This window comes from Haliotis rubra, unplaced genomic scaffold (genome assembly GCF_003918875.1).
Source record: "Haliotis rubra isolate DU_JTF1 unplaced genomic scaffold, ASM391887v1 Scf50, whole genome shotgun sequence".
Taxonomy (NCBI): Eukaryota; Metazoa; Mollusca; class Gastropoda; order Lepetellida; family Haliotidae; genus Haliotis; species Haliotis rubra.
The window spans coordinates 2,732,621-2,747,122 of record NW_025767191.1 but is presented as its reverse complement, the minus strand read 5'-3'; the positions used below and the strand labels follow the sequence as shown (position 1 = coordinate 2,747,122).

General features: G+C 38.1%; 1 protein-coding gene across 2 annotated transcripts in view; it reads left to right on the top strand.

Annotated features, from left to right (window-relative positions):
• LOC124291837 (C2 calcium-dependent domain-containing protein 4C-like) overlaps positions 1–14,502 on the top strand; it is a 45,969-nt gene that overhangs the window by 15,385 nt on the left and 16,082 nt on the right. Inside the window, exon 1 of one of the 2 annotated variants that reach the window (XM_046728908.1) lies at positions 13,911–14,495. The exons of the other annotated variant lie outside the window; for it this stretch is intronic. The gene's annotated coding sequence lies outside the window, so the exon portion shown is untranslated. Of the gene's footprint in view, positions 1–13,910; positions 14,496–14,502 lie in introns of those variants that run through there. 2 annotated transcript variants of the gene reach the window in all.

Sequence of the window (14,502 nt, the reverse complement as noted above, 5' to 3'; positions counted from 1 at the left end):
AAATGTGTGGACTACAGATATGCGTGCATTTTAAAGGAAATTAATGCTACTTAAGAATAACATAAGGAGTCATTATATCTATTACAATGAATGGTCTGTGGTCTATGTTCAATCTTTGCACATAAAGAAACGTATTCATTCTTTCCACAATTTAAAGTTGAACATTACAAAACTTCAAAACCGTAAATTCAAGACTTCGAAATTTCATGCTGGCAAATTTTCATTCACTGCGATTTGAAATCCAATTTAGGAAAGTGTATCTCACTTCAAGATGGCTATTCACCTTCTATTTGGACTGGGGCGGTGGAGTAGCCTAGTAGTTAAAGCGTTCACTCGTCACTACGAAGACCCGGGTTCGATTCCCTATATGAGTACAATGTGCGAAGCCCCTTTCTGGTTTCCCCCGCCTTGGTATTGCTGGATTATTGCTAAAAGCGGCGTCAAACCTCTCTCACTTACTCAAACATCACTTTGGGATTTCCTCCCACGTCAAGCAGACACGCCGTGATATAAGACAAATACAGCGGCGGCACAAACAGTGAATGAGTCAGAAGTTTACATAGATTCGGCCATATAAAGGATACTGATACAGTTAGGTAAATATTGCTTGATGGAGAAATAAATAAACAAAACAATGGACATTAGGCATCATATATTTACATATAACTAAAACAACAATAATCAAGTGTAAGTTTAGGCTTTAATTTCATCTTGTCGGTGCTTTCATATGCACATATGGACAATAATAAAATGTCACATAGCAATCTAATCAAGTGTAAGTTTTAAATATATTTAATTTCATCTTGTCCATGGTAACACTCACTTATGTCTATATGGACAATAATAAAATTTCACATATTCGTAATTTAATTCATAAGGGCAACGTTACGAGGTATATATGTTAGAGATGATATTTAGGAGTAATGTTTAGCCAAATATGTATCTTGAGCTGTGGTACGTTTAGCTTCATATTGCGACAGTGTGAAACAGATTACGTTGACTGATGTTTCAGACACCGCTCTTACGAATTATAACACTAGCTTTGAATGTACAGACGCTATGAGACAAAACATACTCGAAGTGATAGCGTGGTCATCTTGTCAGTTGTGTTCGCCGTGGATTGGTTACTCACATATGCATTATGAACATTTCATTTACCGAACGTCAACAGTGTTACACTTTCAAGTGCAATTCTGAAACCCATTACTCTTCAAAACCTTCTTTTTGTGGCCAGTTTCGGAAGCTTTTATATAATTCAACATGCTATTGTCGTGGGTATATACCAAAGTTGAACAAATAAAATAAAAACATATTTCGAAAGCTCACAATTTAAACTATATTTAGAGCGACAATAACTTTAATAGTTTGTTTTGCAAATAATTACTGTGCCTACTGCAAATCCATAAGGGTGTGTCTGCAACTATCCCAACGTAAAACCTTTGAAAACTTTAAAAAGATGTGGCTTCAAGTATCATGATAATTCAACTCATTCTAACTTACTTCAACTCATTTTAACTTACTTCAACTCATTTAATCTTAATTCAACTTTTTACACCATGGCAGGAAGCAGTTTAGCGTCTAATAGTAACTGATACTGTTTTATATATACATAATACAAATTATTGTAACGTAATTCAATTGATTTAGAACGCTTTTAATCTATTTCGCCAACACTGTGTCATGTCATCAAGGCATCCATTAGGGTGAGACATATTTCTTTAAAAAGATGTCCTTTGCGCAAATATTGATGCTAAGTGCTAAAAGAAAATACGGAAACTACAACCTACAAAATGGTATCCATGCATTTGCTGTCTCCAACTAATGTCTCACGGAGATGTATCCATGTTGTGCCATCGTTACTCTTGGGTTTTGTTCATCTGAAACCAACATATCAGTAATGTCAAAACCATTTTTCAAAAATGCATCATGAGAAACATGTATTTATATCCTGAATTTATTGAATGGACTATTGATTTAAATAAGATGGCCTAGTTGTTCACATAGTGTTTAGTTGTGTGTCTTACTTGCAGTAATAGACTTCACTTATTTACATTTGTTCCATCTGTGATAGTTTTGTGAAACGTCTTTGGGGACTTATGAGCATCAGAAATCTTGTTAGTAAGTGAATAGAAAGCACATGCACTTTCTTTATCAAATGTTGCTTGCTAGTCAGTGATTAGAAAACACATGCACAATTTTTTAACAAATATTGCTTGTTAGTAAGTGAATAGAAAGCACGTGCATTTTTATCAAATGTTGCTTGTTAGTCAGTGATTAGAAAACACATGCACATTTTTTTATCAAATGTTGCTTTTGGGTCAGTAGTCCTTTACCTTCTCTATTTTGTAGGCTATTCAGTTTGAATTTCATGAAATGTATGCTATTTGTCAGAGAATCTTTCCCCAATGCTGGGTGGGAGACACGCCTCCGTCCATGGTTCATACAAGCAAAATGCAGATTCATCTAGTTTCGGCCTGACTAGGCGACAGCCCTCATTCCTAATCAAAAACATGTTTTCAAACGTGAAAAGTATATGAATTGAAACTATTATTGGTAATACTGTTCAGAACATGTCTGTCTGTACGTATGTATGTATGGCTATATATGTGACTTGACAGGTGTGTGGATTTTTTAAATGAGATATGCAACGACATAATCCAACAGATGACAAACACACCCTTACTTTAGGTCTCACAGAACCCTGAGTGTTTAAAGGAGAACCCTCCATGCGAACATAATGCGCATTATTCTACTCACCAAGAAATGGTGGTGGTACTTGAAAGAAAGTAAATGTCAACCCATCTCAACCAGAAGAGACTGCAATGATGGCTGCCAGCCTAATCGCAGTAAGTAAAGGCTGGTGCAGACAGCTTGTCTTGGTCAGCAATCACGTCCTTGCTATTCCAATGCTATCGGGTGATGGAAATGGAAGACTACCAGATTACACTGTGGCTCTCTGATCTTACTAGTAGTATTTCATCAAATTTCATCCGTTTGAGTCTTTATTTCCCTTAACGAACGAATGCAAGAATGCCTGAATTATAAGGTATTGCCACATTATCGTTTATCGTGGGAATATGCGTCGCTGTTACCGGTAATCGCTTCTGCATGACTTTGATATTTTTCTGTACATCTCTTATTGGGGAAAAGTGCAGTGGTGAAAGATAAAAGTACTGAGTTAGTAAAGTGTCATGCTATGTTTCGGAGTCTTGATAAACGTAAAATAGCATCACAGGATAGTCTTCTTTTACAAGAAGTACTTAGTGGCTTAGAAGATGCATTCACTAACAGACGTAAAGTATTTATCTTTGTGTTTTGAGTGGGAGCATGGACAAACAATCTATAAAAATACCGCTTAAATACCTGTATATTCAATGCAGATTTGATGACTCAAAAGTATCAATACAACGACAAATGGTGTTTATTCTTATGTTAATCAGAGATAAAGCTATGCAACTTGGTTGGGGGAAGTCAATAAGCTAACTCATTACTGTGCTCAGGTTTTAGCATTTTGATATCTCGATCAATGAAATAGCATCATTATAGCGACCATTGAAGAGAGTCTCAATTACACACAGGGCACTAATGAAGTCTCATCTGCTCAGTTGCTTTCTTCTCTATTGGAGAATATGAATATTTCCTCTTAATAATTTGTGTGTATCCATGCACACATCTCACAGATGAGCATCGTACAACAAAGGCAGCATCTTATAGATGACTGACGGGTGTAGGTTGACAAGAGACCACGCAACTTTGATAAAATGTTGCTTTTTAAATAGTGAGATGTTCGGCACAGATATGCTTTCTGCTGGGCACGGGCAGACCCTACCGATTAGTGAAAAACTTCGTTGGAGTGGTTTACTTCATCTAGTATAACCCAATGACCGTATCTGTGGTCATTCTGGCGTTGCTTTTTTTGTGACTTTATTCAAGATGTTACTAGAGCCGGAATCACCCGTAGACATACTTCCACACACACACTCACGCACGCATGCACGCGTGTATATAGAAAACCACAAAGCATGATACAGTACGAAAATATATACTCTACAAAAAGTATCCGGGAGCTTCATTTTTAATTTACGATTGAAACATTTGGATACATATGAGAGTCAATCAATGTTGATATGATTATAGTGAATGTTTTTGAGAGTGCATCACCTCTTCACTTCACATCGCTCTTGAAAGATGATTGGTGTATGGCGTGAAATTTGCATGTGTACGATTTTCTTTTTCACAAAAAAAAAGAAGAAGAAAAGAACGGCTAGAAACAAACACTAACAACTGTGTGATGCAAAATCAAGAATGACAATGTATGGGGCTACTGCTTGGTGCACGTGCATCCCATGCGGTGTTTTTAGGGGTGGTGATAAAGAGAAATGGTGGTGTGTTCATAAGATGTCTATCTTTGAAAAGTATAACACAAGATATTATGGATGTCAACTTCTCCTTCTCCTGGCTGAAGAAGAATTTGACATCCATAATATCTTGTTATATTTGAATACCAACTTCTATATGCCTCTCAAGAACCTTATCTTTGAAAAGTTTGTTAACACTTATATTCCCTTTCCAAATTGAAAGTTCAGGTTCCCCCTACTTTTTTAAAGAGTATATATAACTGTTTTGACTATTTGTTTTACGAAACCTGGGAATGCTCGTTGAACCTTTAGGACTGCTGGAATTTGCTGGTCGGAAGTTTGCCAGAGAATTCTCACCGTCTGGCAGATTGTTGTGGCCAGCATTGAATATTGACAGTGCAACATTCCACTGAAAGCAACCAATAACAGGAAGAATATGCAGGAAGAGGGTGAACTCTCTAAGCTCTATATAGTGGAAAGGCTAATTGGTCTGTGCATCACCCTCGCCATCATCAAGCTGCAGGTAGCCACGTTCCTGGTTTGTTCCTGGCAGTATGCACCCCTCAGTCCAATATACAGCCAAGGGAAAATCGACTTATGATCAGGGTAGTAGGAAGGATCGGTCATCCCTGATACTACTCACGTATATAACCTTGCCTAATCCCACATAGCTCAAGGCAATTTTCTCTTGAATTACATGTATACACTAGGAAAACACCATCACTGTGGTGCCAAGAAACACTTCTGAAAAACTGCTTACAATTGTCTGTTTTTCTTCCTTGCTGAATACATTGTCAGTTAATACCACAAAGTCTCACAGGTATGCAAACGAAAACGCAATCTGCTGTTGCCGCTACTCCTACTGCCACTACTACTGCTGGTATCACTGATTGTCAGTGGCACAAACTCTATTTTAAGGGTCATGAATAATGGTGTGGCTCGATCCTTGTATCAGGTCGCCATGCGTGTGGTTTCGACTTTGAGGAACCATGGTACGACTCAAAAATAGGAACAAGGATAACAATTCATTGGAACAGGCACGCATACTTTTAGACGGTACCAAAGTATAAAAAACTGACTTTGTCCTATTATGTAACATCCTTATATTATATAATGCATATTTCAATGAAATAATCGATACATTTGATATCCCTGTTTCTTTTCTTGCTTCCATGGTTCACAAGATTAAGGGGGAACAGGCAAAATTGCCAACCTCGCTCACGAACTGTCACACTATGTCTCAAGTTGTCTTCCTCGCCCCCACTGTTCTGGGTACTTATGGTTTGATACTTCCCATTCTAGTGACTGACTTCCGGAGAGTACCCGGGTTTGCTACCAGAATCGCAGCCTTTCTGACACTCTCGGTAATACAGAAATCGTAGTGATGAGGAGGCTACACATATACCTCACGTTTTTGCTGACTTCACCTGAGCGGTGCTTCCTGGGAGAGGTCCCATCCGCTGCCTGGGTTGCGTATAGGAGGGGCAAGGACCCCGAGTCAGTGATTAGCCGCACCAGTCTGACTTTGCCAGGACCACCTGAACTTTCTTTGCCGTGTAGTATTACAATTTTACATGTGAAAAATACTGAGAAAGACGTGATGATATGACCCGTTCCTTTCGTAATGATTTCGGGATACCATTGGCTCCAGTGTCAATTCATTGTACGACCAGGAACATGGCAGGCAACACCAAAGTCATAAATTAATTATCCGTTACCGTGACGGTGAAATTCTGCTAGTAAGATCAGGTAGTTAAATTAAGATCAAAGAGAATTTGCATGTGGGAGTGGGCACTGCTTGGACAGTTGGCGGGTGATGCTCGATAAATTCGGGTGAGTCCCTGCAGTAGATTGAAACACGGTTGCTTCGATTCTACCACTGGGGAATAGAACGAGCGAGACAGAAGGCAGAGGGAGAAGGGGAGGGAATTAAAAAAACATACCACGTACAGAAACCGCCCTAAAAGGGCTATGAGAGACGGTACAAAAAACAAACATTGCAAATACATGTATATGAAATACACGAACGAGGTCTCCTGATCTACTGGCGCATATCGTGTAGAGCTGTTCTGACTTTTCTGAAGTCCCGAGGAGGAGACCATGTATTGAGTGTGTGGGTTCTGACAAAATAAATAGAACACATGAAGTATGTAATTGATTAATTCATTAAATCCCACTCTTGCAACATATTGTACCCTGACAGTGATGACACCAGAACAACATCCTGATCATCCTCGTTGTCAGCGACTGTTATTTAGTCAGCTGAAGAAAATTCCCATTTACCCCTGATGAGGGTGACATATTCAAAGTGGGTTAACTTGGTTTCGTCGTCATCATTAAGATGTGCTTATCCAGAGAACTGTTAATTTGAGACTCCAGTAGTTGACTCTCTGTACCATTAACGGGTGATCAACCCCATTGTTAGTTTTGACCAGTCCTCTTCTCTTCATTAACAAATGAACGTGATATAACTGAAACACGTTTAAATAAAAACACGATATAAATGTTGTAAGTAATCTTTGCTAAACGCAGGCACGATTTTACGATTCTGACTATAACATTTCTTAATGAATGATTATCACCAACAAATAGTAAGGATACAGGTGAGTTGCATCAGACATCGGTTTTTTCACTGATGCGTCATATTTGTAACTGTCCCCAGATTTCCATAACAAGCCTTTTACCGCTTCACTGACGTCTTTAATTGTGTAACCATCTTCAAACAATGTTTTTCAAACGTTGTGAAATTTAGATACCAAAGGCATGGCTTGCTGGACAATTGCCCTCGATAAAGGATATGAAACTGGCCAAATGAAGTCATCCCTCTTGCCATACAGTCTTGCAAAGAGTTATTGTCACAGCCATTGACTCTTTATACATTCATCTAAATATGAAACATGAAAGCCAGTACCATTGGTCTCCTTTACACCAAATTTAACAGTGGTCGGGAATTGGCTATTTCACCGTTATAAACGACGATACGTCATAGCTAAACCTAAAGCTTAAGTTAATCTGGGTTTAATCCAACTAGGTCTATCGGCGTTAAAACATATTCAGATTAACAAATTCAGTTAAATAAAATTTCACTGATGAAAATGTGTGTGTCTCATCAGCTGGAAGTGAAACCAATGCTTCAGCCCTCTTCAAGCGTATTGACTTATCTAGTTGAATGTTATGGGACTTTGAGCTTCCTATCGCGGGGTCTTTCTCTTGTCAATCCTGAGCAACTTGTGGACGAACGTCTTGTTCTAATAAGCAATTAACTTATTCGATATATAGTCGATATGTATTAATATATATTGATTGGTCTGAAAGCAGCAGGGTAATCACTGTATAGTATACGGTACACTAAATAATCCGGCGCGAAGGACTTGGAGATCAAAGGGTCGAAAACTCTCTGTTGTGATGCTGATTCTACATAAAAAAAGTTCTTTGAAAGGGTGAAAATAGCTGCTGCTGAGTTTTAAGCGAGATTAAATTAATGCTCTTTGAAAGACATGCCAGTATGATGAAAGGACAGATGAATGTTTCACGAACATTTTACTAGAGCCTCTAAACCTCTCATTGTTTTTCTATATACTTACAACACTTTTCCAGTCATGAGACTCACATTATGGGTTACGACAAATCCTTTCGAGGATTTCAGACAATCACTAGAAGACACTTTAAATTTGCAATAAGGCAAATGACAACTCCATTATATTGCATTTTTGTTTGTTATTGTGAGAAATCCCTCTGGGAAATACAAATAACCTACTTACTACTTTCATAATCCACACTTCAATACTTATCCATTTGTATATCGGCATGGTAATTTCAATAGTCATACATGTGCATTAATATGCATGCGTTCCAGACAGATCTGATCCATTATCCACGAGACAAGGGTGTATTTTAACTCCACTTCCTTTTTCATTTTTTATTGGTGAACTGTGTACTGATATTGTAGAAAGTGGTAAATTTGGTGTAACGCTGTTTCCTGATTTTTGAGAGATATTGATATTACTTTTTGCAGATGATGTCATTCTCATATCTGACGTTGCTTCGGGACTACAAAAACAATTGAATATTTTAGAATCATATTCTGATAAATGGGGACTTGAAGTCAACCCCGATAAAACCAATATTGTTGTTTTTAGAAAGGGTGGGCGATTATCAACCAATTTTACTTTTTGGTGCGGAAGTATGGGGGGTTAGCCGCTATGAGAATATTGAAAAAGTTCATTTGCTTGCATGTAAGAGATTTCTAAATGTAGGATTACAAACGCCTAATGTTATAATATATTGTGAATGTGGACGATATCCTTTGTATATAAATGCCTTATGTTGAGTTATTAAATATTGTTTAAAACTCACAGAAATGCACTTTGGTAGAATACCCCCAAAATCATATGACATGTCAGTATATTTAGATAACATTGGGCAAAATAATTATGCTTCTCATATTCGTAATTACGTTTTTCACATGGCTTTGGCTTTGTATGGTTAGCATAAAGTGTAGGCAATAAGGTTGATTTTCTTAGATGTTTTAAAGATGTATGTGTAAATATCTTTTACCAATCTTGGCATTGTACTCTCGACAACAGTTCATGCTACAATTTGTATAGAGAATGTAAGAGTTTACTAGAACCTGAAAAATATGTAAGTGTTATACATGAAAACAAATATCGTAATATTCTTATAAACTTCCGAGCAGGCCTATTACGATTAAAAATAAACGAAGGAAGATGGTTAAATATTGATGCATCTCTACGCACATGTCCTGTTAGTAAATTCGGTATAGAGGATGAATTCCATTTTCTTTTAGTATGCAATATTATATTATTCTGATGAAAGATTATCTTATTTTCCACATATTTACAACCGTATTCCAAATATATTTATGTTCAAAAGCCTGTTAACTTCTGCTTCAAATAAACCATTATTAAATTTATGCAAATTCATATATCCCGCTTATAATAAGAGACAGACTTTGTTAAACTCTTAATGGTTTTACATCATGTTTCCCATATATTTTGATTGTATATATGTTATATGTATATAGGCCGGTGCATAATAAAGATCTTAGATTTTGACTTTTGACGAGTCTGAAGTTCCCAAGTACAAGTAAAGACAATCTCACATATTTATTCTTATTTTCAAAGCCTTAATGGCATCTGATATACTTCATTCATATTCATGTTTCCTTATTGCTGGGACACATTCCCTTATCGGTCAATCAGTTATCATAATGAGTGTCCGATCGCCGTCATCACTTTCATACTGACAGTGTAGAACGCATCGTGGTTTGAGTCAGAACTTTTATAAGCCCCTTGTACACCAGAAAAGGTCAGATCATTAATGGACAATATTGTGTCAGTCTGCTGAGGAAACGGCGTGAGAATATTATGAAATAGTGGAAAGGTCACTAAAAGGAGTTATGTTCGCCCAGGACAACGTACGTAGTACTGTGGTTTTGAACTTGCTGAAATCCTCAGTTTTCACGGCATAGTCGTCAAGACTCCACTTTTCACGCTCATAGTGAAGTAACGCGGAATGATTTTTATGTCCCCAAAAGTGAAGTAACGCGGAATGATCTTCATATCTTTCCCTACAGTGAAGTAACGCGGAATGATCCGTGTATCTTTCCTCTGACCTGCCGATATGATATCAGTAAATATATGCCTTTCCATTATGAAAATATCCATTGTCCTTTTTCAGGCATGTCATCATGCCAGTTAATGCATCACTATCGTAAACTGTGCAACAAGTGACACCCGTTGGATACACATGTAAACTCAAGACAAACGGTAACCTCACCAGGACGGAAATGTGTTGTCAAAATAGTGGTGAATTGCATCGGTAATCATTCTGGGTATATTGATGATCATAACGGATGTTATTTGACAGTATGACCAGTTTTTGATTTAATTGATTAGTTCTCTTCATTTCCCTCATCCCACACAAATTATACGGCCTGTTACAAAAGCTGTTATTGTTCAAATTCATTGAATTTCCTTTTCGTGATGACATTGATGGCGCCGAAGCACATTTTGTTTGGCAGTCAAGTAAAACACACAATGCTGAATCGACTTTCGTGTTGGTGACTTTAAATCTGATGTCCTTTTTGCTCTTTTACTTCACGATAAGTGGCACATCATCCGTTACTGTGGATACACGATATTGTTTGTGTGTGCAGTAGCGCAGATTAAACACAAGAATTATTATTGCAAGCCATTATGCATCAAGTGTGCAATGGACATGTCGCTGCTTACATTAAGTGATGTGACACGAATACTGCTCAATACCAGATTCAACTGAAATACAAAATTGGTTGTTAGTATTTCCATATTCTTAACGCTAGTCAGATTAATGTTGGAGAAAGCTCTTTTTCTGAGGCTGTCTCCCAGACCCTGAAGAATGAACGGAGTCCATCTCAAATCTGGATTGACTCAGTTCTTGACTGGCATTAAGAATTGCTTTGGGCTCCATTTTGATGTTATCGATTTTTCTTTTGTATGTACGTATGTATGTATGTGTGTGTGTGTGTGTGTGTGTGTGTGTGTGTGTGTGTGTGTGTGTGTGTGTGTGTGTGTGTGTGTGTGTGTGTGTGTGTGTGTGTGTGTGTGTGTGTGTGTGTGTGTGTGTGTGTGTATGTATGTATGTATGTTATAAGATAACCATGGACTACATTTTTGTCCAGCTATCTGCTAAAGGCTCAGGTGGAAAGGTTGCGATGTGTTCTTAACCTATCAATTTTACCCCTTTGTATTTGTTATGTAATGGTTCATGTTTTTACGTTTCATTTACAAATAACAAAAACTTAAACATCCGTACCTTTAGATGTTTAATTTGTGTTTTTGTTTGCCGCGTACACACCTGAAATCAAGATATATGATGGACTACGGTCTGTAAATAATCAAGTTCCTGACAGTGATTGACTTGTCTGACCAAGACTAGATTAATTACAGACGACGATTTCTTAGCTTAAATATTGCTGAATGTGGCATACACAATACCTATGTCTCCAAGTACATGTATTACTTTTTATACAGGTTCCATTGACATATTAGATATACATGTCGTAACATATAACATCACCGCTAGAAATCAGCCAGTCTCGATTAACCGCCGAAACAGTGAGTGAGTGAGTTAATATTTAACGTCACATCGGCAATATTTCGGACATATTCCGCCGAAACAGATTACCTTAGGTTGATATGTCAGTGGTGAACATTTTGTAAACGAATTAGTGATTTCGGTGATGACATCAGATGATGGCGAATCAGGGTTGCCACGTTGCTACTTTAGATATTTTGTACTAGATACATGTAGCAGCTGTTGGTATACTTATAGTACAATGATGTAATCACATATAAGTAGAATAATGCCTTCCAAAGTACCCACATGTGGGCATGAGAAGACGATTGATTCATTGTGCATCGACACCGGTATAGGCATTCACAAAAGCGTGTTCACTCAAGTATTCAGGATTGGGAAGTCCCACGTATTTTGATAAAGAGATGTGAACCAGAAATACTCATTACGTAATGTGGCGTAACGACGGAAGATATTTCTGTACATATGTATAAAGCTATAAAAAGTGTCATACACACTTCATGCAACTGGCTTAAAAAGACAGCATAATTGCATAATAGCTTCAATGTACACCGACAAGAATTTATTCAATTTAGACATGTGGGGCGGAGGGGTAGCCAAATGGTTAAAGGGTTTGCTCGTCACGTCGCTGACCTGGGTTTGATTCCCTACATTGGTACACTGTGTGAAGCACATTTCTGGTGTCCAACGCCGTGATATTGCTGGAATATTGCTAAAAGCGGTGTAGGTCTGAAGTCACTCACTCAGTCAGTCAAGTTAGACAGTTCAAGTCCGCTTTAGAAAATAACATTATTTGCGAGATAATCCTTATTTTAGATGGCACAGTCACCCCGAAGGCTCGAATACTTAACGTAACAAAAACCAAAGCAACCTGGACACCAAGGCATTGATTTCATGGTCTTTATTGTAGTTTACGGTATATTCTCTGCACCTTTAGCTTGTTGTATGGGATATCTCCAGTATTGACGGGTAGGGGACGGTAGGGTAGCCAAGTGGTTAAAGCGTTCGTTCGTCACACCGACTACCTAGATTACCCACATGGGTACAATGTGTGAAACACATTTCTTGCGTCCTCAACCATGATACTGCTTGAAAATTGCTAAAAGCGCGTAAAACCGTACTCAGTCACGTCGATGACCACATTATATCATTGTACTTCCATTTCCATCAACCGATAGTATTGGAGTGGTCAAGGACGTGATTGCTGACCAAGGCAAGCTGTCTGCACCAGACTTTACTTACAGCGACGAGGCTGGCAGCCATCATTGCAGTCTCTTCTGGCTGAGATGGGTTGACATTTACTTTCTTTCAAGTACCACCACCATCTCTTGGTGAGTAGAATAATGCGCATTATGTTCGCATGGAGGGTTCTCCTTTAAACATTCAGGATGCTTTGAGATCTTAAGAAAAGGTTCTGTTTGTCATAGGCTGTATTTTGTGTTGAGTGAGTGCGAGAGAGAAGCATGTTATCCACATGTCTGTTACATAACCTACCACGATAACACAGCTATTTAGAGATATTGATTGCAAGACTTAATATTTTGCATTGTAATAATACCGATTTGACATAAACTATGTAACATGGTATCGGGTCTAGTTTCAAATTCGCTGATTTACCCAACACCCTTCTGCACAATTGCGGTAAATCACCTTCATGATATTAACGAGCGTAATAATATACACAATTAAAACGGAATATTGTAACCATATCCCTGGAACATGAACGAGCTCGGGCAGTTCTAATCAGTTAATGTCGTTAAAAATATTCGTCCGTTGATATTGATGTCGATCGAAATAACAACTCTATTATTATTATATTTTGTTCAGTTACTGAAACTTCATATTCATTAATGCTGTAAAATAATACCACTAAAAAGATTTGAACACCACGGCTTTGTGTCACACATTCAGTAATGCTCCTCGTAATTTATGAACAGTATTATTGATTATGTGTTACCTGCGCAATTTCTGTATTGAACAATTGTCATTGTGTGGGCCCATGTTATCTAATTAATAAGAGAATAAAACAACCTTCATTAACCAAACACCCCTTTCGCAATAATCCAAATTAGATATATGAAAGCTTAATTCAATTCGAACCTACATGTATGTTGGTTGCACAATGTATAATTAGCTTTATACCTGCAAACTGTCTAATACTACGTGTGAGATATGACAGAACATCGACTAGGCTGGTGCAATACATAAACTGTATTTATCACGTTTGGACTGTTTTCAGTCAATAGAAACAGCCTTTGTCTCCTGTGAAAATGTTTATGTAGAAGGACATTACAATAAGAGATAAACTGATACGGCGTGACTAATATTCCAAATGACAAATGAAGGAGAATTGTTTGTCAGCTGTATAGCGAAAATTGCCCAAGCCCGGCACCATGTGATAACAGCCCACTAATGTGCCCACGATCAATACTGGCACCCATCAGCCTTCTGAGCGGACAGGTCGCAGGTTGCCTGAATCTGTCATTCTGTCACACGCCTTCGTACTACATGCGACCGTAACAAGTTGGGTACTAAACTGCGCGTGCATATGCCATGATTTTGTAACCCATCGCGCCAACCAATCCTTCTGACTTTTTACTGACTGGCTTGTGAACCTCAGGAGACCTGGCAAATTGAGTGATTTGATTACCGAGGCGGTGATGTGGTTGATTGCCAGAATTACACGGACATCAGTTGTGGTATGAAATGAGAGGTTTGCACCTCTGAGTGAGACCACCTGCGGCATCTACAATTTGACAGGAACAATGGCAGCTCATTAACACCTTCTTTATACCCTTTGAGACAAGGAACCCTTCATAGACCAGTGGTAATCCAGAGGCTAATCAGAAGGTGACACCGGAGAATATCAATACTTGATTATTACTTCATTCATAGCCGCTGTATTGTCTTCGTTGGATCTCTTTAACATCATGACAGTACAACTCGCCAGCTGATTGAATTTTGTGGTATTACCGAAACAGCAACATGACAGACGTTATAACTTGTCAACCTCGGCAATTTGCAGTTTGAATTGTGAGGGTAAGTA